The following is a 26457-nucleotide window of genomic DNA, read 5'->3' on the forward strand; positions in this document are numbered from 1 at the left end:
ATTGGCCAAAGCAAGCTACACGATAGCCCATATTCACTCACAATTCTGAGACAGTTGAAGGGTTTGAAAAGAATGCCATCTTCAAACTCTAGCACCCTCAGAATGACTATGAACAACAGAGAGACTATCAAATCCCAAACTATTTAAATAATACAAGATGTGAATAAGAGGCTGAAACCAAGACAGCCTTGAGATCAAGGTGAGGGAGCTAAACAGGACTCCCTCTCTTGGTGAAAGATGCTGCAAAGTCACATTGCAAAGGCAATAGGTTGAAGGAGGCTGTGAATGCAGGTCAAAAATACAATAAACCCCCCCACAAATTCTTTTTTTTTTTTTCATATATATCTTCTTCCTGGCATGCAAGGCCTTCAAGACTGTTTTCACCATGTTAATCTGATGTTATTTGCCTTTATGCTCTGACATGAGCCTTCTACCATGGCTAGCTCAGGCTCTGGCCTTTGCCTCTGTAATTTTGGATGTCAGCTCCTAGAAGCAGTGTTGTTCTCTTCCTTCTCACCTGTTCTAGCCCCACCCATCTTTCCAGTCTTGTCTCAAGTATTACCACTACCCTGTAGCTATACCAGACTTCTTCTGAGCCCTCCCTGCCTTGAATACTTACTAACACTGGGTAATACTAAAACTCATTCAAGTCAAGTATGTTTCTGAATCTAAGAGTTAAATAAATGTTAGGTACAATCTGAAAAAAATTTTTAAGTGCACTGGCCACACCTAGAACATTGCAGAGAAGGAAGACCACAGAAGGAAGCAGTATATAATACTTTGGCAAAGTCTCACAGTCAGAACAACCTGGGTTGGAATCCCTGCTCACCTATTTACAGTCTGTGTGACTTTGGACAAGCTACTCAAACTCTCTGAACCTAAAATGTGTGATCTGTTAGATAAAATACTGTACCTTAGAGTTTTCTAGCACTCAGCAAAGTGCCCGGTATCTAGTGCTCAGTAAATGTTGGCTATAGCTATAACGATCACAACTAATCATATCCCCTTATATCAATACTTTATTCATTTTCTACCTTTCCTCCAAAAACCTTTGGCTGGAGGAGGTAAGTCAAATTCACCAAGCCGTTCATTAGCCTCTTTATTTTGACTCTCCTGGTGAGTTATACTAGAAAGACCCTCTGCTTCTATGATTAAAGTGTTATTCAAAAATGTCAAGATTTACTACTTGGAATTGGGGGAAATCAAATCAGTTTTTGTGGTATTATATTTAGTCATCTTGGCTTGTTTAATCACATTTAATTGGGCTCTAAATGACAGTTTAACCTTAGCTATTTGACAGTATTAATCATGGTGATTGATCATCTCCTGAGACTCAAGTCTTCCATGAGCTCCTAATATGAGCAGCTTCTTTCTGGGCTAATCTGTATCTCTCCAAAAGATTGCCACCTACAGATAATTAGAAGCACATCAGTGTTCTGAACCAAAAGAATTTATTAAAAACTTTACAATGTGCAATATGTTTAGCTTAAGCCCAGGAAAGAACAAAATTGTACGTAGAATTTCTCATCAGCTTGAACAGGATTGTATGCTCAGCAGGGCCAAGAGCCATGATATTATCAACAAATATATATGCTCAACAGCAGCACAGTACCTGGCATGCAGTAGACCATCAAGCAATAGGTGTGGAATGAGTAAATGAATGAATGAATTAGAGTATAATAAAACCCAAAGTTTCTAATGAGAACAATATTTCAGGTTTTAAGCCACTCTGAATCCATTAAGGATCAAGGCAGGATATTAATAAATTTACTAAAATCCCTAGTTTACCAGTCTAGTGGCTCACTCAAGAAAAGGAAATCAGATTAGATTACAAACAATTACCTTAACAATCTTCCCCTAGGGATTTCCCCTCTTTTAATCTATACTCCAGGTTGTCTCCAAATTAATCTTCCTGAAATTTAATCTTTTATTCATTTATTTCTAATACCACCAATCATTTCTTTCTCTTTCCTACTTCTCCAACTCATTCATCAAATATTTCAATTAGACAATAATACCTTCTATGTAAGGATAATATTTCCATTTTAGTGGGAGTAGATAACCATTGTGATTTCCATACCCACTGCAGGAATGTCTTAAATATAGTGTTTGACAAGAAAGACCAATGTTCCTCACAAACTCTATATTTACCCTTTCATTCTCTTTTTATTACAAGCTATTCAAACACTGAGGAGAATGGTGATCCCAGGAGTAAATAGCATCATCCAGCAGGTTGAGATTCTCCTGTGGGATGTGGCAAGAAACAGGTAGGTGCAGCTGTTTTGAAAATAAAACATTCAGACTAAGATAACGGACTCTCATGGAAACCTAAACTTTTATACACCCCTTTTAGAGTAGCTTATTCTATTAAGACCTTATGAAGGAGTGCCTGAGTGGTTCATTTGGTTAAGTGGCCAACTCTTGATTTTGGCTCAGGTCATGATCTCATGATCTTGTGGAGCTCCATCTCAGGCTCCACGTTCAGCGGGGAGTCTGCTTGAGGATTCTTGCCCTCTGCTCCTCCCCCTGCTCTCTCTCTCTCTCTCAAAGAAATAAATAAATCTTTAAAAAATAAAAGACCTTATGAAATAACTAGTAATCATTTCCCAGAGCATAATGTTTATAATAATGGTAATAATAACACCTGCCTTTTAGTGAATACTTATTTGTATGTCAGTCACTGTGTGAAACGTTCTACACCTAACTTTTTTTTTTTTTAAAGATTTTATTTATCTATTTGACAGAGATAGAAACAGCCAGCGAGAGAGGGAACACAAGCAGGGGGAGTGGGAGAGGAAGAAGCAGGCTCATAGCAGAGGAGCCTGATGTGGGGCTCGATCCCATAACGCCAGGATCACGCCCTGAGCCGAAGGCAGACGCTTAACTGCTGTGCCACCCAGGCGCCCCATACACCTAACCTTTTTTAAGTCTTCACCTCTATGAAGTAGTTACCATTGTAATCTCTGTTTCAAAGATGAGGAACCTGAAGCTCAGAAATGTTGAGTAATTTGCCCAAGCTGACCCACATAGTAAGCATCAGAGTGGGATTCAAAAAGTAGCTGTGTGACACTATTTTCTGCATTCTTAATCCCTGGCTTTATTGACCTCATACATTTTCTCTAAATAGAAGAGGGCCAGAAAAAAGAAATAGCATGAATATTTCAATATTTCTTCTTCAATTTATTCTGTAAGTATGGAAAACCATGGCACTAGACACTGTTGATCACTCTAATCACTAGATTGATGAGTGTTGACAAAGAAGAAAAGGAGTAAATGCAAAAATTTTTAGCACTGAAGTTGTATCATGTACTGTGCTAAGTGCTTTCCATAGTTATTTCTTTAATTAACACACCAGCACTGCCCCAATACAGTGCCTGCCACAGAATAATTACCACTAAGTATATGTTGAATCAAATAGCCAAACTAATACCTTAAAATAGGAAGCATCAAGTGACAGATCTGAAGTGGGGGAGGGGGTGACAAAGGAGTCCTCTCTGTTACTTTCCACAAAATTTTTAGTGAATTGGCCTCCTGATCTGCAAAGCTGTGAAAATATTCTTCATGAACATGGATCGTTAGAGGGAAAAACAATAATGTGAAAATGTGAATGTATTTTTTAGACTATAAATATAGCTTATGTTTATGTCTATAAATCACCATAAATAATGTCCAAAATTTCATTAGTTAAAATATGAGGTATAGTGGAATCTGTGGCAAGGTCCAGAGAAAAGTGTTAGAGCTTATGTGTCAAGCCAGAGAAGATGGTGGGAGTGGTCCCATGGACACAAAGTGATGAAGGGAGCCCTACTCAAGGGAGAGAATTCACGCACAGGGACCACATCTAACACAAAGGCAATGGATACGAACTTGAAGCAAGCTTCTACAGAATAGAGCAGATCTGGGGACTGTTCCTCCCAAAATTAACTGCAAAATGCTACTCCTATCTGCCTCTCAGTGCAGCAGCCCCAACCCCTTTCCAGATGTCCATATGAAACCATCCAGTGCAAACACTTGGCCCACAGTCATGCATCCCTCTTACCACTGCTGCTTTCTTTTTGTTCTCTGGGAATTTGAGGGTAATGAAGGAGAAAGGGAAGGAGAAGCAACTGTCTCTAGTTTTAGATTCTTTCATTCCTGGCTAAAGTTGGGGTGATAGCAAATAGCTACAAAAGGAGCAACTCAGAAAATAGGAAGGGCTTTGAAAATCAAATCCTGGAAAAAAAGCTGTCTTCCCATTTTACAGATGAAGAAATGGAGGATCAGAGAGGGCAAGTACCTTGCTTGAGGTCACATAGTGGGTGGCAGACCTGGAGTTTGAGTTCAGATCTCTTTGCTTCCAAACTACTTGCTCTTATTTAATGTAAAGAGAATATAACAGAAAGCTTCCCCCCAGAAATGTTCAATTTAGAATTCAAAGCAGGTCTTATGGAAAGGTGGTGACAAAAGTCAAACTGCAGGGGGATTATGGACATTCTACTTTGGCAAGGACTTTAGCACTTAAATAGTGGGAGCTAATGCAACAGATTGGAGTGTGGAGCTTGCTTGGTTTAAAGAACGTTGTTAAAGGAAACTACTATCTATTTGTAGATCACTGAAGGCAGTGTGGGAAACCTGTTTCATATAATATGCCATGGTGGAGTAAAACTATTTGAATATTTTTAAATTGGAGGCTTAAATTATTTGTAAAACTAATTACAACAGAATTAAGATGATATGCCTAGCAGAAGGATACTATAACCAGCCAAAAGCATCCCCTTCTTGCTGATCATATCCTCCTCCAGTCAAACGATTACTACAAAGAGGACAAAAACAGAAACATTATTTGCCAGGTCATAAGAGTCCTAAGAAATATTTTGTCCTCATAAGAACCACAAAAATGCAAAAACACAAAAGAAGATAACAACCTGATAACTCAAGTCCACTTCAAAGAAATAAACTTTGATAAAATTCCGGGTAGATTAAAATCTTTTTTTAAAATAAAGGGAGACTGGGTAGTTATCACAGGTGCAGGAAATTTGGGACCATACCTAGAGATGTGAGAGGCATAATGACTAAATGCAATGTAGATCCCTAAACTGGATCCTGGAACATTAAAAAGAGACATTAGTGGAAAAACGGGTGAAATCCAAATGAAATCTGGAGTTTAGTTAACAGTAATGTGCCAACATTGGTTTCTCAGTTTGGACAAATGTACTGTGTAATATCCGGGGGAAAACTGGGTGAGGGGTGTACAGGAACTCCCTGTCACTACCTTTGCAACTTTTCTGTAAATCTAAAATTATTGCAAAAATAAAAAGTTAGTTTCAAATACCTTTGATAGCCCACTGCAATATTTTTATAATGATCTTCCAATTCAGTGTTCTCTTCCCCTGCAACCTGCATCCTATGGCAAATGTTAGGGTTACAAGAGAAGAGGAAGAACAAGCAGGCAAATGTGACCTTAGTTCTCAATCAGGGGACATCGCCCATAGAGGGTACTTCTGCCCATTTGTCTGTCATTGTCAGCACTTGGTGTCTTGGGATTTATAACACGTAATCATGAACTTGGGAACTCTTCCAGTTTGTACTCCTGATTGCCTTGACATTTAAGAGTATTGATCAGCCCGTAAGTGTTGTGCCTGGTTTCAAGAATCAATGATCATAAAAACGTTTATATTACATAAATGTATACATCCCATAGAGAAAGGTTGAGCTTTCTAAGAAAAAGGCAATGTGGGAAAGGCCCTAAACAGAGATATGGAGATCCCTAAAGTTAGAAGAACTGCTATGGTGTCTAATTAGAGGTCCAAATGGGAAAAAAAAAAAAATATTGGTCAAGTTCAAACTCTCTTTAAAAGAGAGGAGGAAGGACACAAAAAGTTTTCACATCTGGGAAAAATTTAAAATGCATTTAGGATATTGGATGCTGTTTTCTGAAAATTCTATCATTTAATATCAACTAGTTACTAGAGCCCCACTATGTGCTAATTGCACATATATATGTATATGTATAAATATGATTCCTTTTCCCTAAAGAGTAATTAACACTTTTTAGAAAAAAGGGACAGCTTATTTGCTGAAATGTATGTAATGCCCCAAAATGTGAGATAAAAAACTATAATGCAAGCAGAATTCAGCATAAGCTGAGGGAAGTGTGTAAGTTCTAACATGTGATAGACATCCAAATGGACTTCTGATTTTAAATGTAATGTGATAGAGAATATTCCATGTTTTCTATTGTAATATATGTGGGATAAAAAGGGTACATACTCTTCATCGTTATGTATATATGTCTATAACTCTCACTACAAATCAATGAAAAATATAATTTAAACACTAAATTGCCCAAACCAAAAAATTGAGTCAATATAATATTACCTGCAAGCCAAAGAATTGAGTTAATATAATATTATCTCAGTTTGAAATACTAAACAAATGAAGTTTGTTTTTTTTTTAAAGTAAGTCAAGCAAAGAAAGAGAATTATTATATGGTTTCTCTCATCTATGGAACATAAGAACTAGGAAGACTGGTCGGAGAAGAAAGGGATAAAGAAAGGTGGGGGGTAATCAGAAGGGGGAATGAAGCATGAGAGACTATGGACTCTGAGAAACAGAGTTTCAGGCTCCCTGCTTAATGGGGAGTCAGCTTCTCCCTCCGCCCTGCCCCCCCCCCCAGCTTGTGCTCCCTCCCTCTCTCTCAAATAAATAAATAAAACCTTTTAAAAAAATAAACATTTAAAAAACTACCCATTTATTTTAGAGAGAGAGGACACGTATGTGTGCAAGCGGGGAGAGGGGCAGAGGGAAAACAGCAGACTCCCCACGGAGTGCTGAGCCTCATGGGGGCTCGATGTCACAACCCTGAGATCATGACTTGAGTCTAAATCAAGAGTCAGACGCTTAACCAACTGAGCCACACAGGCACCTCTCTCACTCTCTAAAACAGAAACAACAACAAAAAGAAGTTGAGAACATGGAGTTTGGAGTCAACCAACCTCTGACTATGGCTTTCCTGATTACTTTTGGGTCATCTTGATCCTATTACTTGCCTTCTGAACTTCAGCTTCCAAAAAGGAGATACTATACCTACTTTCATGACCGATTTGAGAATGAGATGGGATCCTGCCTTCCAAAGTGTAAGCACAATGCCTGGTGCATAGTGAGCTCTCAATAAATGAAAGCTGTTACTTGGAAAGTGCCACTCAAATGTGGTAATTCCTTAAGGAAGCTGTAGCTCTTCTCTGGGATCATTTAAGCATTTTCTACCATTTAGTAGCTGCTTTCCTTCTTCTCCTGAGCCCTCTGTTCTTGTTATGGCCCATGTGCCCTGACCCTGCGAGATAAATAGGGGCCTTGGTACTGGAATCAAGGCTACAGAAAAGGTTGAAAACATGAGATCCAATCTGTGGTTTAATTGGAAGCCAATGCTCAGGAGCCCTAGGCACCTATACAGGCCACCGCACAAACACCACATGAACTCCTGATTCTTCTCCAGCTCAGAACAAACCAAGAGATCAGAGAGCAGCAAATAGGACTGGATGGAAGTAGAGAAATTTCCTTCAACCTATTTTGAGATGAAGTATGTGGGTTTGGGGGAGTTAAGGAATCAGCAGATTTCCCTTGTCTTGGCCTTTCACTAGCTGCTATATCATCTTGCTTTCTACCTATTATCCTCAAGATTAGGAAGTAGAAATTATTTGGACAAGAATGGACAAGAATGGAGGCCAATTGGTATTGGGGTGAGCTGGAACAGGATCATTCTATCTAGCTCTGGGGTAAGGGACAGCTCTGGCTTTAAGCCATGGGTAACAAGGTCATAGTCAAAATAATTCTCCTGTGAAGGAGGTTGGACGGCCCTTGTAACATAATAGATCAGAGGGCTGGGATACCCCTCTGGAGGCCTGTAATCTACAGACACTAAAAACAGTAATTATCCAATAGTAAATTTTCATTTTCTGCTTTGTAATTCCCCTCCTTAATCTGTTAAGTACGGCAACCTAGTTGTCATTTTGTTTTGAAGGGCTATAAGAAAGGCCTGTGGTAATGCTTGGAATGAATGAAACAAAGAGAGAAACACATTACCAGATCACACAATTGACCCATGTTGCTCTGAAGATGTCATCCAGGGCAAAGAGGGCTTTGAAGGGTACCATAAAGTGTCCGGAACTGATTTCAGCATGTCCCAGATATTACCTAGGAAGAAGATCATGGTCCTTTGAGAATTGACTCAGGATATTGTCTTGTGGCTTTTAAACAGAAGGGTGAGAGAAGAATGGAGAACTATGGGTCACCTGAGTTATGTACTCATCATAATAGTGACCTCAGTAGCTGCCAATTCTTGGCTATTAGATGCTATGTCAAAGACAGCAGTGTTAATATGGTATGAACTCATTTTTATAGGTGAGGATCAGATTGCCACACCACTTATCTGAGGTCCTGTCACAGTTATGTGGTGATCTGGGATTCAGACCCAGGTCCGTATGTCTCCAAAGACTGAGCTTTCCACCACAGAAGCAGTATCTTTTAGGATATCAAACCCAGAGTTTTATGTCCAGCTCCACCTTTGCCAGGGTTTCCTGCCAACAGTGCAGCCAGATTCCCTGCTTTAAGTAGAACTTGAAGAAGGGGTGGCAGTTATGAGCTAGAGATTCCTGCCTTGTGTGACTGTAGAGAGGCCCAGAGCAGACAATGTATAAAGGGAGTGGGATGGAAAAGCATGGTTGCTCACTGTGAGGAGGGAATGGACTGCAAATGGGGAACAGAAACCAGCATGGTTGGTAGGGATATTCTACCAAAACCAGTCAGTTTCCTATTCCTATCAAGATTGGAAATGGCACTTAGAATTCATCTACTACTGTCACCTGATAGAATTTTCTCTTAAGAACGGAATTGTTTTCTATCTGCACTAGTCTAGCCACATGTGGCTACTGAGCACCTAGAATGTGACTAGGGAACTGAGGAACTAAACTTTAATTTAATTTCAATTAGTTTTAATTTAAATAGCCACATGTGGCCAATAACATATTAGACAGTACAGGTATAGAGCATCTATCTTTCTGCTGTATGGTTTTGTCAAAATTGTGAGTCAAGGAGCTAGATCCCTATTTCCATGTTTAGATTAACAAGAATTAGTACACTTTTGGGGCACCTGGGTGGCACAGTCAGTTAAGCGTCTGACTCTTGGTTTCGGTGCAGGGCTTGATCTAATGACCCTGAGGGTCATTAGATCAAGCCCTGCGCCGAGGCCCAAGTCAGGGTCTGCGTTCAGTGGAGAGTCTGCTAAAGTTTCTCTCTCTCTCCCTCTGACGCACCTTCGGATCTTGCCCCCGAAACAAATAAATAAATCTGTACCCCCCCAAAAAAATTAGTACACTTTTTAGGAGAAGCTGTGAAGTCAGACTGCCTGGGCTTGAATCTCATTTAAAGCTTCCATTTACTGTCTGGGTAACCACTCTGTGCCTCAGTTTCATTATCTGTAAAACAGAGATTAAAAACAGTAACCACTTCATAGGATTGTTGTAAGGATTAAATGAATGAGGATTTTAAAAGTACTTTACATAGGACCCAGAATATAGTAAAATAATAAGGATATGGAAATGAACAAGATATATTTCTGACCCTCAAGACCTTTTTTTTTTCATCACTGCTGTGCCTTCAGACCCCCTATCCAATGAGTCTAAATAATACACACAGACGAGCAGTATGAATCTAAATATCATGTATAGATCAGATATTTGCGCTCTGTGTGTGTGTGTGTGTGTGTGTGTAACACCCAGCACAGCACTTGGCATATGGTAGACACTCACTAAATAATAGCAATTTTTCTCTTGTTGAATAACATCATTTGATACAAGAGCTGGAATGGCCCAAACTTTTGCAGCTATCTTGGCCTTATGCACTGGACTCTCTGGCAGGACAGGCAAGTGGCTCCATGATAGGGTTTGCTTTTTCTTTTCTTATTTTGGCCATGTTTCAAGGGCTACATGAGATTTGGGAATGTGAGTGCTCTGGGGTTAGTGGGTGTTTCCCCAAATCTGGAAGTCCATCAAGGAACTCATATCATCATTTGTTTTGTCTAATCAAATTGCATGTCGTAGGGTTGTTTTTTCTTTCTCCCCAACCTCCACTGATTTTCTTCTGAGACCAAATATTTGTTTCCCTTGGAGAACCACATCTTTCCAACACAATTCATGTCCTTCAGTGGGTGATTCTGACTCTAAGAGCGGGCATGTGATTTTGGATCACCTAATCAGAGCACTGCATGCCCTTGGTCATGGCAATGGAGCATACATGACATTTGGTCCCAATCAATGTAATGAAGTTCCAGTCAAAACTTTTGGGAAACTCTTGGGAAAAAAAAGAATGTACTTCTTTCCAAAGGACTTATACAGTAAGGACATTGTCTGGAATTGCCAGGGGACATTACATGGAGAAGGCCTGACCCAGAGTAAAGTCAACACAAAGCAAAGCAGAACTGAAAGAAAAAGGGACTGAATCTTGATGTCTTACTTCTCCTAAGCTCCGGACCAACTGTGCCTAAATCTCTATTGCTGGATTAAGTTGGTGAGCCCACACATTCCTTTCCTTCCTTAAACTGGTTTGAGTTGAGTTTCTGTTTCTATAGCCAGTGTTCCCTCTGCCATTTCTACAGTGCTAAGAGTGTTGTTCCCAGCAACTCTGTAGGAGTAGAGACCAGATGATCTGCACCCCCCTTCTCATGGTAACAGCCTCTGCAGCCCTAGTCATAAAAGACCAAATGGCAAAAGTCACTCACATGCTCATGGCAGCAATTTTAATGATGTCTTGTGTGGGGCTGACCCTAAGAAGGGATTCTAAAAAGGGCCTTGCTTATGTAATTTAAATTCTTAAAATAACTGCAGATTGAGTCTGAGAATCCCGCTGGGGCTCCTGACTGCCTAACCTGGGATGGAGAGGTCAGGGATTCTCAGTGAATGAAAAATAGGCTGACAGCAAAATAGGCTAAGAACAAAATCATCTCTTATCCTTGGGAGAGCATAAGAGTGGGTCAGGACTCCAAGTGGCAAATTAGTGACTTTGCATTTATTTAACGACTTCTCAAAAATACCGTTAACAGCACAGGAGGAGAGCTGACCCATTTCTGAGTCTGGAATCAATAGACTAATAAAAGTAATCCTTAAAAATAGCTTTCCCTTCTTAAAATACACTTCCCATTGAGCAGCACCCAAAAGAAAATTTTTATCTGGGCCCTGACTCATTTTTCCATGGTTGAAACAGAGTAAGACAGAGCCTTAGTGTACTGGGAGGCCATTTGCCTGAATACTGTGCCCAGAGGTTTCCGTTCTTGAGTGGAGACTCTAGCCCCGATTTCCTAGTTCTCTTTGGTGAGGTAGCTCCTCCTCCTCCCTCAGGATGGGAATGGGGCAAGGCCATAGAGGTTCCTACTCATTTTGCCAAGAGGGATGCATCTGGTGTTCACATCCTGTTTCCATCAAACTGAAACCTGGAACCCAGAGAGTAGAAGTAAGGTCTGGAGTGCCAAGAATGACTTGGAACAGAGCAGGGAAGTCCTCTGGGAGTGGCTGCTTAGATTATCCTAGGGCTCAGTGGAGAGGAGAGAGAGAGGAAACCAGTCTTCAGATGAAGGCAAAGCCTTCAGGACTGGTTGTGATTTGCAGACAATGTAATTTTCTTGGGCTTGGGTATTTCCTCATTCTAACTCCCCCAGAATGACACTGTCATTAAGACCCCATTCTGGTTGTTTTTCTCCTGAGGATTCTCTTTCCTACATATGTAGAAGAAAATATCTCTCTTTCATGTTCTATTGAGCATTTCCTGTACAAGTAATAATTTGAGATCTATATCCTATCTCCTCTATCCATAAGTCATAAGAATGAAAGTTCACTAAGGGGTGTTTCTCAAAGGGAAGACATAGACTATTTGCACCAATTCATCATAGGACAACTGACAAAAATGCATATTCCAGAAACCTACCATAGACCTAATACATCAAAAACTAGGGGGATGGGGCCCAGAAATTTCCATCTTTAAGATTGTTTCCAGGCATCCTTTATACACACTAAAATTTGAAAACCACGGCTCAAAGCAGATGTTTTGAGTTGCCATGAGCAGAGACAAAGTAGGGCCTTTTTTAAAAAAAAAGATTTATTTATTTATTAGAGAGAATGAGAGAGAGAGAGCATGAGCAGGGGGAGGGGCAGTGGGAGAAGGAGAGAGAGAAACTCAAGCAGACTCCCTGCCAAGCACGGAGCCCGTCCGCAGGGCTCCATCTCAGGACCCTGAGATCATGGCCTGAGCTGAAATCAAGAGTCAGATGCTTAACCAACCAAGCCAACCAGGCGTCCCCAACGTAAGTCATTCTAATGCCCTCTGATGTCCAAGGGAAGCCCCACATGAAGGTGCGCTATTCAAATTGGGGGTAGGGGGAAGTAAGAAAGGACAGAAGTCATGTAATTCTGCATTTTTATTCCCACCTCATTGTCAGAGTAATAGGTCCTGTTCTTCCCTAGTTCATAGGGAGAGACTTCACCTAAGCAATTCTAGAAGCTCCAACTTTCTTTCCAAATTCAACTCAAAGTCACTTTCATGAAAGTTGTGGTTAATACTGTTTGTGGACTTTAAAGGTTTGGCTGTCCCTCATGCCACCCGTGATAGCAGTGTGCTGTGGGAAATATTTTTTACAGACTATAACCTGCATTTTTGGTAATGGGGATGGTGGTTATTTTATAGCCATGTCTTTTGAGCTCTGAGGCTAATTAATGCCCATGGGAGGGACAAAGGAAAAATGAAAAACTGTTTCAAGATTTCTTAACTAGAATTTAGGAAGGATGGGGAATAGATACTAGAAATTATTAATGGGATACGGAGTACAAAATTATTAACAGATGGGAATTGAACCAAAGGGTCTTTCTAAGGAGCAGGCAGGGTAAAGGAAGAGCTGTCCATAATGGTATTTGAATCGTGTCTCTTGGAAGCAGTAGAAAAGTGTCAAAATGATTGACCCACGAGATCGAATATCTTTATTCAGGAGCCTTCCCTTCAAGTGAGGAGATTGGTGAAAAAAATCAAAAGGGGAGTCCTGACCTATGCTCTTGTTGATATTGCTGTATTTGTCAGGAGTGTGGAGGAAAAAAGCTACATGATGATTATGATGAGATCTAATAGATACATTTCTTGACCCTTACTTCTTAATCCTTAGAATGATCCTATAAAGAAAATACCATAACAAAGGAAATTTGTGACCTGAAGCATTAAGTGACTTGCCCAAGACACATGGCTATACCAGCTGTTGTGGCCGGGATCTGAGTCCAGGTTACTGTGCTCGTGATAGCCTTTATAATGACTAGAATCCAAACTATAACCAAGAAGCAATCCTAGAAGCTCATCTACCCTATACTGTACTGAGGTGTCTCATAGCACTAATTCAAATCAAGACCATGAGGCACTTGTTAGCAAAAAAATGAGAGGAAACACATAAAACACACATATTAAGAAAGCACCCCATGAGTGAACATTGTGTTGATTATCATTATTATCATCAACAACATTTATCATTGTGATCACTACTATTATTCCCCAAATAGGGCAAATTTTAAGGTAACTTAATCTTAGAATTCTCTAAAGCTAACAATGAATGTCTGAATTAAAAATAGAATAACTAGGCAGGTTGTGATTAGCAAAAGAAAAGAAGGTCAGGTGGCAAAAAATTACTTTGGGAAATTTAAGTCTACAAAATCATGGTAAAAGGAAATTTATTTTCCCTTATTCGGTGAAGCTTCAAGTGCTCTAAGAAATTTCTGCATGGATTATCTCAGTATTAGCTAGAGAGTGACAGAGTAGGGATTTGAACCCAGGCCTGATTCCAGTCTCTGAGCAGACCTTTCCATATACAGTTCTGCTCTTTGCCCTTGAGCCTCTCCTCACATAGTTCTCCTTGCCCAGAAATCCCCCTGTGTTCCCCTTCTCCTTTTAGAAAGGTATCACCTTAAAACCTTTCTGGCACTATCATAAAGACATATTTCAAAATAGAGATTCTCCCCAGATCACCCTCTTTGGTATATTTTCCATCTTTCCGACATATTAGACTATAGCCTATTGTCAATTCTACTTTTCTATTTCCTCATCCAGTTTTTACAGCCCAACCCTAAGTGGTCCTCCTAGCTGATCCCATAACACTCAAGGCAGATAGATCTATCCTTGAACTTTCCAGAGGACATTATCATTTTTCTTCTATTGCCTATATTCCCAGATAGACTGTGAGTCCCTTGGAAGCAAAACACTTGGCTCAAGATCTAACACAGAAGTTGGTACATAATAGGGCCTCAGTGTGTTTTTAATGAATCAATGAAAAAAATAACTGAACTCTAAAGTCAAGAGTTACTTAATAAGTGTTATTAGAAGTCCCTATATACCTACATAAATGATAAGTATTACCAGAGCCTCGGCTCACAACATCTGACTTAAATGACAAGTGATGCTGGTCCCAGTGGTTAGAAACACATCCACATTTTAATGAACAGAATCAAAATGCCTTTGAGGTTCTGGAACACACTTTTAGGGTGCATCCACCAGAACTCTTGGCTTATTGTAAGGTTTCACATGTAATTCTTGTCACTTAGCATCCCCAGTCTTGAAAATTGGCTCATGCTGAAAGGAATCTCTGGGGTAAGGGAAAATCCTGATTCCCTGATATGTTCCGACAGGGACAGAAGGATTGCAGTCTCATTTCCTGCCAACTTTTAAATTATGAATATTTTGGTATGATATGTAAGTGAGCAAACCTACCAGGGAATCAAATAATCTAGGAAAATGAAAACATAGATTATTGTTTTCCTTCCCTTTTTCTCTCAAGTTGATTTGTTTGGCCTTTGCAAAGGAAAATAAGGTGAGGTGACAAACAAATTACTTTGGGATATTTAAGTCTACAAAATCACAGTAAAAGGAAATTTATTCTCCCTTACTTGGTGACACTATCCAAATGCATAACCCTGCTGTAGTTTCCATGGAATTATGGAATTAATCAACAAATTAGTTGATTAGTTTAAGACATCTTTTATGCTAAAAAAAAAAAAAAATCACCCTGCTTGGCCCCCCTCCCCCAAATACCTTTCCAGATTAGGTAAACTCTTAGGAACTACCTCTCTGAAATATTCATAGTAAAATATAGACCATTTTTAAAAAATCCTAATTCAGAACAATAATGAAGGTGAGAACAGACTTCCTTTTAAGTTTCTGGAGTGAAATAAAAAAGCTGAGATTTTATGGCATCTTTTAGTAGTAATCTAAAACATGGTTTTTGTTATGTTAATGAAACACACATTACTATTTGAGGACTCACTATATTTTCCTTTCATACAAAAGCACTTTCAGAATCCAGACAGATTAGGTTAGGGCAAAGACTACCTTTCCCATCACCACTTTATAAGCAAATCTTCCAACATCTAGCATATGTTAGTTGAATTAATGAGAGCAATAAACAAAGAAACCAAGATTAGCAGTGAATGCACTCAATGGAAAACTTCATCTTACTCTGAAATCTTCTCTCTTTTTTTGTCATTTGAATGTTATTGCTAAATATAAGATAAGAATGCTTTCTTGTATACTTCCCTTTATGTTCCACAGACTTTATGTTCACAGACTTTCTGACTCACCCCTATTCATGATCAAACACAAATTTCACAAAAGACTTAATTGCATCTAGACTTTAATAAATATTCTATTTGGGATCTGCAAATAAGACTATAGGAAGGTGGGGGAATCTTTTTGTTATGCAAATACAAGCTAGTAGAAGCTCTTTCTGAAAGCTATTTAGCTGAGCCCTTTAAAAAGCAATGTTTGAATGGCCTTTTCTTTCTTTTTTCTTCCAGGAATGTCAACCTCATTACAAGTCTGGTTATAACATCCTTATTTTGTGGCCACTTGGCAAATAAGTTCTTCTTGAGATGAATTTTGACGAAATATATAATGATAACTTCATGTATTTGTCTAAGCTATCTCAAGCGAAGTACTTTATTCCGGATGGCAGGTAAAGTTCTTGATAACAAAGTGGAATTTTTGTAGAAATTTCTCCAATAGGACCTATCCTCCCTGCAGAAGGCAAATGCCAGACATATTCTTCTTTTGGTCTGCCCATTCAGTGGGATGAAAATTCATGTATAATGTTGATCATTGTTTTCATTTCATGAATATGTGCCAGATACTGTGTTAAGCATTTTAGATGCATGAACTTGATTCACCCTCATAAAAATACTCTGCATTTTTGGTACTTTCATTGCCAATTTAAAGGTTGAAGAACTGAGGATCAAAGAAGCCACTCTTTTTTCCAGGCCACATAGCTGGTAGAATCAGAATTTGAATCCAAGTTTAAATGCAAAATTTGGTGTTTTAGATTCTTGGTTTGAGTATCTTCTTTCTTTCTAGAAGCAACTCAGTTAATAAAATAGGAGGTGCTTGGACATGTTTTACCCAGTGAGTAATGTCTATAAGAACTAAAAAAACAATAACAATAAACAAACCATGACAATAACAAAGGCAATTATAAGGCAAAAAACAAAATCAAAAACAAATATTTGACCCTGAGACTGTATCAATAACTATGGAATATAAATTTGATATGGAGATATTAGAAGTTTGCCTTTATCACCTGGGCAAACTTAGGTAAAAAAATCAAACCTTTACCAGTGATGAGGTTGTGGAATATAGGTGAGGTTCAGTGGGGTGGAGTCAGAGCCGACGACCAAGAAAGAATTCTTGAGGCATCTTTGGTGCAAAATGGTGGTTTATTAAAGCACAGGGACAAGACCTGTGGGCAAAAAGAGCTGCTGCACTGGGGTTGTGAGGAATGGCCCATTATATACCCTCAAGTTGGGAGGGGGTTAGGGATAGCTTAAGTCTGTAAGGAATTTTGGAAGCAAGATTTCCAGGACCTTGAGGGGGCTAGCTGTTGTTGGGAAAAGGTCATTTATTACTGTCTAATAAAACCTGAGTCATAAGACCCTTCAGATGTATATCGGTGGGCCATATGCTTGGGGGATGATTGACAACACGTATCTTGAGGGGGAGGGTAGAGATAAAGGAAGTTTCCAAAGGAATTTTTATACGTTAAAGTAGACCTACAGGATCTTGGTGGAGGGGAGGGGGTCAGACTAGGACTGCCTTTGGCCCTTAGCAAAGAATTAACATCAAGGCAGCTGAGTTCCTAGAGGAATGTCACTGTGCCTGTTTCAAGGACTTGTCAATGGACTGTAGGTAGTAAGGAAGTTTAATTGTGTCTATATACATTTCCTTCTGGAAGCTAGGTTACTGATAGCTTTGTTCTTGTAGACTGCTAAGACATCTGTAAACTGAGGGAGACTCCGGTCTTGCAAAATAGCGGTATCTATAGGTTAACTGTTTCTTTGTCCTGTAGGGCAGCCAGGAGTGCCTGAGGAATGTTGTATACATCCCAGGGGGAGGGGTTGCAGGGTGTCGGCTTCTGCTTTGTCCTCAGCTTGGCTTCCATTCCCTCATCACCAGGCTATGGTTTTTCCTATTTTTTTAAACTAGTAGCTCCTTTGAGAGATCAATTTTAACGTCATATATTTTATGTCATGAATATGGATATAATTTGAACATTCATCAGTTTTCATCCCCCTACTAGTAAGATGTCAACAAGGAACTGAAGTCTCAGTTGCCCTCAATAGCCCTGAATACGTGATTGAGTCCCATGATGAAGTTACTCCATAAAATCATTCCCACTGTCTGTCAAGTCACTAGAGGTTATGCACATGTATGGGTGGGAAAACAAATGATTACTCAGTTTTATGTGATTACTCAACCTATTGCCTGAAGGCATCATCACACATGTGTTGTTTTCCTTTCCCACACATTTTCTGAAGTAATCAAATCGGTTATGGCCACTGCAGGGTAAATGTGCTGTTTTAATGTTTTAATGGCTGACAGTACAAAAAAGTACTGGTGACTCATAGGAGTCTCATTTTGTTGTGCGGTATAAATAATAATGCAAAGAAAGATAAGGCTTTATGATTTAGGTCTAACTTTTTGCAGTTTCTCCACTGCAAGTTGACTTTGAGTGTAGAATATTCTTTCTTTTTTTTTTTTTTTTTAAGATGTTATTTATTTATTTGACAGAAAGAGAGACTGCCAGCAAGAGAGGGAACACAAGCAGGGGGAGTGGGAGGGGAAGAAGCCGGCTCCCAGCAGAGCAGGGATTCCGATGCGGGGCTCAATTCCAGGACCCTGGGATCACCCCCTGAGCCGAAGGCAGACGCTTAATGACTGAGCCACCCAGGCGCCCCTGAGTGCAGAATATTCTTTAAACTTTTATTGCATTTCTTATGATGATTTGATTGAAATGCAGATTGATTTTCACTAATTTGGGGAAGTTTGTATATGGTCCTTTTATATGGCATTACATAATAATGCCCTTCAAGGAAATGATGAAGAAGAGTATATCTATGGCAGTTGATATGCCTGTTCAAATACACTCCAAGGGCTCTCTTTAAAGTCCTAGCCAACTAACTCTTCAAGCTTTGCTACTTGGCCTCATCTTTTACTTAACTTTCCTTTTTATGCTGGTATACCTTCTAAAATTGTAAAAGTAGACTAAAATATCAGAATGGGTAGAGCAGGGGTGGGGGTGGGGTATTAAATCTACACTGGAAGAACACAACACCCACTCCCTGCAAGAACTGTTTTATTGTCCCCCTGGTGTTGACTCTCATAGACTACCACAGCTTTCCAGTGCTAAGTTGCCTTTCTCTTGAGGGTCAAGAAGTTTTTCACTGGCCTTAGTACACCATACCCCCTTACCTTCTTCCAAACCCCAAAAAAACAAAAATGGGGCCTAGCTTTGTTATTTTGAATAAAATTTTGTAACAGCATCACCATCTCCACTGGCATTTATCAGAAGCTTACTATGGGCTAGACTTTGTTCTAAGTACACACATGCATTATCTCCTTATCTCTTTCAAAGACATTGCCAAGAAGAGTGCCAGAATTCCAAATAAATATACCTAATAGAGACTCAATCTTAAAAAACAAGTGCAGAGGTTCATCTAGATTCTTGGTTGCAGAATAATCAGGGAGAGTGAGAGCCTGAGCCACTTGGTGAAAGGTTGGTAGCTTGGGTTATGATCCTGCAGGGAGAAAGACAAGCTTCTGGCTCTCTGCCAGTGTGTTTTCCTACTTCCTATCTCCTCTTCAAGAAGAGAGCATATTAATCAGATTTATTAGATGATATATGCCAGTTGAGGCATGTTTATGAGTGGGCAGGTCACTGTGCATTGAAGAGCTACGGCACCCATGTATATCTCTTCTATTTTTTTTTTCCATGTGACTGGGGTGAGTGGATTCAAGGCCAGCAATCTTGGGGCATATCTCTTGTTTTAGACATGCCTAATGGTACCAATTGTTATTTCATCTTCCTGTATCTTGAAACTTTCCAGAAAGTGATAAAACATCAAAATATGAATTCTGGATTATGAAGGTGGAGATTCTGCTTAGATAGAAAGCCAAAATATATGTTTTACTTGAACATTTTCAGAGTTCTGTGCAGGGGAAGTATTAAGCCCTGGCCTAGTAATCATCACAGTGACATTGTGATGTTCATCTGTATTTGTTATTTGCATATGTCTCCCAAGAGTCACACAGGATGAAGGACAATGAAAGAAAAGGATTTGTACACTCATAAGTACGCAGTTGGAGTATACCAAATCCTGTCACAAAGGAATGTTAGGTTCTTAAAAGAGTTCATTCCTCCTCATGGTAAATCATTAGGTACAACTTGTAAGTGAAAAATAACAACATGTCAGCATCTCCCTAAATATTCTTTTGGAAACACACCAGGCAGGAAATCCCTATTGATGAAAGAAACAAGAGAAGAGTATGGTGTTCTTACAGACAATGGGCTGGAATAGTGGACTCTCCTATGGAAGCAGAGTCAGTGTCACCCTAAGAAGAAGGGGAAGAAGAAGAAGGGCACTCTTATGACAAAAGAGCAGGCCTTAATATATGAACTTCTCTTTGCTAGTTTGGTTTGGCATGTAGGTGACTAGATCTAATTTAGAGCATTTCCTGCAATATGTTTATCTTTACAGAACCCTGACCTAGGTGATAGTATCAGGACCCCCTTGATCAGGACCCATGCTTACATTTTCACTTATTTTCCCTTCATTCCTCAAACCTCTCTTAACCTTTTTTTCCTACTCACTTTCCTCCTCCAAAAGATAAGGTATCCAAAGACTCATGTTTTAAGCTAGCCGCAATTGAAGGAACTTGCTATTTTCAATTATTTAAAACGGAAAACAAATTTATTAATAAAAAAACACCCTGATTTCAGTCATTCCTACTTTCAATCCTCAGAAAACTTCCCAATCTAAAGCCAATGTAGTTTGTGAAAACAATTAAATATAACCCGGATAATCAACCCAGAAAAATCTTTTCAAGAAGATGAAGGTATAATGATAGCAGCATTTACCAAGGTAAGCCAAATTGGAGAATTTTGCAAATCAGGCAAACTATCTATGTAATATCTTACATAGCAATATATATGTGGGTCCTTTTTTCTCTTTTATTTGCTGGCATGTTGCCATATCCATGTCAATGCAAAGGACTCAATTATCCACTTAGTTCGCAAACACCAGCATAAACTGCATTTCAATCTACACAACATCTAGCTCTCGCTTCTATTAAAAGAAACTGTATATGTGAGGAATTCACCCTTGTGAATAGTTGGTTTTCAGAATTCAAGTCAAATATTTATTGTAAAATATGTTGTTCTGTTTTTCTTTTTTATCTTAACTAATAAGGTGGTTTTCCAAAACCAATTCCTGTAAGTAGTATTATTTATCATTCTAAAACATGTTTTATTGCCTGGAGTGAAAGAAGATGTTTTTGTGTGGCTCGATTTTATTATTTTTAGTCTTATGATTGTCCTTTAATTCCATCCTAACCTACTTCATTTCACTTCAGTAAGAATTATCATATGATAAAGAGTAATGATGAAGAGTAATTTTCTCAAAGAAAATAAACCATTTTCTAAGTCCCTGAAAATACTATCCAAAATAAGACAAAGATCAATGAAATAAATAGGCAAATATTCTATTATTTAAGGACCTATTCCTGGATTATTTGGTGTCTTTAATGTTGTTTTTCCTTTTAATTATTTGTGCCCAAGTTCTGGTCATCTCATTTATTATAAGCCCTTCTACCATTGAAAAAAAAAAAGTTTAAACCTAAAATCTATTGAAAAATACTTAAAAATTTGTTTAACTCCAGTGTAGTTAACATACACTGTTGTATTAGTTTCAGGTGTACAATATAGTGATTTAACAATTCTATACATTACTTAGTGCTCATAATGATAAGTGTACTCTTAATCCCCTTCACCTATTTCACCAATCCCCCCACCAGCCTCCCCTCTGGTAGCCATTAGTTTGTTCTCTATAGTTAAGAGTCTGTTTTTTGTTTCTTTGGTTTGTCTCTTTGCTTGCTTTTTTGTTTTGTTTCTTAAATTCCACATATGAGTAAAATCAAATAATATTTGTCTTTCTCTGACCGGCTTATTTCACTTAGCATTATACTTTCTGGCTCCATCCATGTCATTGCAAATTGCAAGATCACATTCTTTCTTATGGCTAAATAATATTCCATTGTGTATATATATACCACATCTTTTTTATTCATTCATCTATTGATGGACACTTGAGCTGCTTCCATAATTTGGCTATTGTAAATAATACTGCAGTGAACATAGGGGTGTATATATCTTTCCCAATTAATGTTTTCATATTCTTTGGGTAAAATACTTAGTAGTGGAATTACTGGATCATATGGTAATTCTACTTTTAATTTGTTGAAAAATCCTTTTAATATAATATCTAATTTAATTTTCCTGACATTCCAAGGGAAGTGAGTACAATCATCCCTCATTTTACAGATGAGGAAACTGAGTCTGAGTCATTAGTAAGTTTCTCAGAATAACTCTGCTGTTAAGTAGCAGAAGCAGAACTGCCTAGATTGAGAGCCCAAGCATTTAACTTGACATAGGTATTTCATAAGGTTCATATTTCCCCTTTTAGTGCTTGTGAGCTATTCCTAAAATTTTAAAAATAAAAGAAATATTGATTGGAGATGATTATGATTACATCTTTATAATATGAAACTTGTTATGAGATTTTAAAAAAATAACTCAACCAAACTATCTTCTAGTAAAAAACACATAAAAACATTAAAATTGCCATTAAACTCAGTGTTACTTGATTGTTATATGAGTGACATAAAAAAGTGATTATTTTTCACCAAAGTGTCTATCAATTGCCAATGACTCTCATAACTCCTCATACTTGTGGCCTTTTACAGGATCACAGCAAACACTTCAGAGGAGGATGGTCTAGATGAGAAAACCCTGGGTTAATGTTTCAGTTGTTTCCATCTCCTCTAGACTTTGCTTTTAGTGGGTGGGATTTTTAAAAAAATCAATGTTATAACTAATGCTTTCATGATATGGTCTCCAGATGGCTCACTAAAATTTATTCCATCACCTTGAGGTTATTCAGGTTTCTTACAAAGCAGAACTGGAGGTAGGGGCAAACATGCAAGTATCTAAAATAACTTATTCGAGAATATAGTGATTGTATTAGAATTGATGGTATAATGATATTTTTAAAAATAAGAACATGCATGTTAACAAAAGGCAAACAAATATTAAGAGCCTTTGGATATGTTCTGGGGTTATTTTCATTCTTGTTCATCAAAATTTGTATCTAGAAAGCCGACTCTTGGTTTAAATGTCTAAGGAGTTCTGGTTGGCATAGCTTATCTTTAGCAGTAGCAAAGAGCTGTAATAGCCCCCAAGGACTTTGAATTAACTTTTAGCTAAGGTAAAAGATATCCTTAAAAGGATGTATACTTTAAAAGACAAGAACGCACACCATTTGAAAAGAAACGTGTAAAAGTTTTCTCATAAAATCTGTTTAAGTCTCTCTGAAAACTCATGGGGGGATTGAGAAGATTCTTAGGTTTAGCTATGCAATGTTACATTTAATACCCAAGTCATATGTTTATATGATTAACAAAACATAGGCACTGAGTTTTTGTTTTAATGAGTATAATTGGGGAAAATACCCCAAAGAATGCCAAAGGAATTTGTAAAAATACAACAGTAAACAAAACCTTTTTATAGCAATTGAGAAGTTCCAAGCGGTTCTGAAGACAGAATTCATGGTCACTCTTCTCCCAGTGTCTAATGCAATAATACTTAAATGCTTAAGCTTGCTTAAAGAAGAAATATTTAACTGGTAAATGGCCTTTGTTTGGCCTTCAGGATCACTCCCTCCTCAAATCACCATATTCTCCCTTGGTAACTTAATTCATTTTTGTGCCCTAAACATGATCCCTCTACTTGGCCAAATGCATTATTATTTCAGCTTCTTTTATTCTCCCCACTTTTCCCTTACCTACCCGTACCCCATCTCCATAACACTTTGTACCTTACTTGGTCCCTTGTCTTATCATTATGGCCTTGTCAAGTACGTTTTCACTTTTAATATCTTCTCTTTTCACCATTCATTCATATGGTTCCTTCCTTTAAAATTTAACTCTCTTCTTTGAGAAACACAGAATTCTTTTCCATTCCCAGTTGTTTCATTCATGCAAGATTTTAGCAGTTTACTAACTTGGATTTGTTGATATGTTGCCTTGAAATAAGTGCTATTAATCTTTTTCACATGTTTATATTGTATCTCCCAAAGGAGATTATAGACTCTTTAAGAGAATGTCTTTTAAAAATTCCATCTACCCCAAGCGACTAGAAAAATAATCACTCCACAAAAAGGTGCTGAATAAAGGTTATCAATTGATTGGCCTACTATGTTTTCTGTTCCAGGGAAACCAATACCACATGATTTGAACATTCTTTACTTCTTCAAAATAATTAAAAAGTGAGGACTGCAAAACTGTAATAATTTCCACATTGCTGGATTATTTGTTTTAAATTGATACAGAATGTGTGATGGCCACATAGTCATGTCCTTGAGGTGAGTATGGTGGTGGAGTCAAACATAAGCTATACATATATTACTAATTCAAAGCCTCAAACAGGATTGTTGGAGTTAATGTGAAGCCAAATGTTGTTTTTAGTTCCTTTTTAGTTCTCAAATTAGTAAGAAAGCTTCACTTGAATATCGAAGCCTGCAGTAAAACTCATGGTAAATTTGAAAATACATAAAGACAGATGTGATGTAAACTTTAAATTCACGCTACACTTTTACAATAACTCCTACGAGTATCTAGGAATAATTCGAACATTAGAAAATGCATAAATATAGGAGATGGGGGTGGGCGGAGGTGGAGAAAGGTCTCTAGATAGCCTAAGATCCAAGGGTAGAGGGTGCTGGTTTGTTTTCAATCCATCTGCGGGTCGCTGATTAGATTCAGCACGCTGGCCAGCTCCCTTGTCCGCCGCGTTTATTGGCCTAAGTGAAAGGAGCAGGGGAAGGAAGACACCATCTGCTGCTTTGAATTAATAGATAACCGAGAAGCAGGGATGAAGACAGTAAGACAGAGTTAACATATCGGATGTTGATGCCGCTGAGTTCTTGGGGTGCCTTTGTCTGATCTCAGGGTCCCCACTCCTCCACCCAGATCCTCCAGCAGCCAGAAAAGAGAAAGGGCTGAGCAACCAGAAACCTTTCTATTTCTCTGGTATGCTTACCTCAGCAGAAAGTGTTCTCAGTTCTTGGAATTGAAGAATATTCATTATAGCTTTTGCGGGGTAGGCAAGGGCGGGGCTTCTACTTAAATAATTGAGCTACATGGTCCATACACCAATCAATTCAAAATTTGATTCACTTTTAATGAGTGGGTGTTTGTAAATTGCTGGAATCAATGTTTACACAGGTGGGACAAACAAGCTGCCAAGCCCCACTGCCCACAAGCCCCGGGTGTGAAGAGGTGTGCGGAAAGGAGATAAACTCTTTCTTTCTTGTACGGGATCTCACCGACTTCCTCTCCGCAAGACCTCTGGATTCAGCGTCTCCAAATAGACCGCCCACTCTTCGCTAACAAGAAGTCAATACTGGTTTCTCTATTTCTTCCTCCCCCAACAACTTTTTGTCCGAGGGAGAGTGAGAGAGGTCGAGGCAATGAGAACTGGTGATCAAGAACTGGGGATCAAATTATCCACAAAGGAGAGGGGGTGAGGAGTGTGGGGAAGTGTTACGGTCGGTACTGAAGCTCTGACTTTGGAGCCGCTCCACGCTCTCCCAGCTCCAGCCTTCTGCAGCCACCCTTTACGCAGCGGACACGGGAGAGTTAAGCCAATAAACACGTAAGCGCCGCTCCCTCCCCAATCGGCAAGATGCCTCTTAGGCTCTTGGCTGCATCGACAGCTTGCAACACTCGGCATCTTTTCTGGAGGCGCCTCCTTCAGCGGCTGCAGATGGTATCCGGCTGCGAGCTCGGGGCTCGCAATTGATTCTCCCCCTTGCCCACCTCCGGTCCACGGACGCACCTCTCCTTTCCCCTCCTCCCCTCGCGCTCCTGGGTCTGAGCCCAGCTCCCGATCGCCGGGCAGAGGAAGCAGTCGCGGCGGCGGAGGCTGAGCAGCAGCGCCCGCTCCCTGATTTGGGGAGAAGCGCCCATCCCGGGGAGCCGACCCCCAGCTGCCTCCAGCGCCCCCCATCTTTTGCACCCCTAGCCCAGGGCTCCAAGGACCACCCCCCTCCCCAGGCGCCACCATGCTGGACCCTTCGTCCAGCGAAGAGGAATCGGATGAGATCGTGGAGGAGGAGAGCGGCAAGGAGGTTCTCGTCTCGGCCGCGTCCGGCGCGCGCCTGTCTCCCAGCCGCACCAGCGAGGGCTCGGGCGGCGTTAGCGGCGCCGGGCTTGGGGGTGGCGGCGGTGCCGGCGCCGGAGCCGGGGTAGGCGCCGGCGGCGGTGGGGGCAGCGGCGCGAGCAGCGGCGGCGGGGCCGGGGGGCTGCAGCCCAGCAGTCGCGCCGGTGGCGGCCGGCCCTCCAGCCCCAGCCCGTCGGTGGTGAGCGAGAAGGAGAAGGAGGAGTTGGAGCGGCTGCAGAAGGAGGAGGAGGAGAGGAAGAAGAGGCTGCAGCTCTATGTGTTCGTGATGCGCTGCATCGCCTATCCCTTCAACGCCAAGCAGCCCACCGACATGGCTCGCCGGCAGCAGAAGGTAGGTGCGCCTGGGAGGCCCGGGGAGCGGCGCCGGGACGTCGCCAGGCGGGCGGGGCGAACAATGGGAGCTGGCGGCGCAGCTGGCGAGGAGGAGCAGGAGGAAGAGGAGGAGACCGCGCCCTGGGGAAGGGGCTACGAGGCCCCCTCACCGCTACCGGGCCCGGCCCCTGCTCCAAGCGCTCCTGGAGCTGCCGGGGACCTGCGAGGGGCCTGGACCTCAGGGCCGTGTGCCCCACCCGGGAGCGCTGGGGAGCTAGGCGGAGGTCCTGCTCTTTGGCCCGGAAGGCTCC

At 40.1% G+C, this 26457-nt stretch overlaps 1 pseudogene; it reads right to left on the minus strand.

Moving 5' to 3' along the window:
• The window catches only part of LOC121102377, a 130256-nt pseudogene extending 104596 nt beyond the window's left edge, over window positions 1-25660 (minus strand).
• Window positions 25661-26457: the final 797 nt, after the last annotated feature.

Source organism: Ursus maritimus, unplaced genomic scaffold (assembly GCF_017311325.1).
Source record: "Ursus maritimus isolate PB19 unplaced genomic scaffold, ASM1731132v1 scaffold_14, whole genome shotgun sequence".
NCBI lineage: Eukaryota > Metazoa > Chordata > Mammalia > Carnivora > Ursidae > Ursus > Ursus maritimus.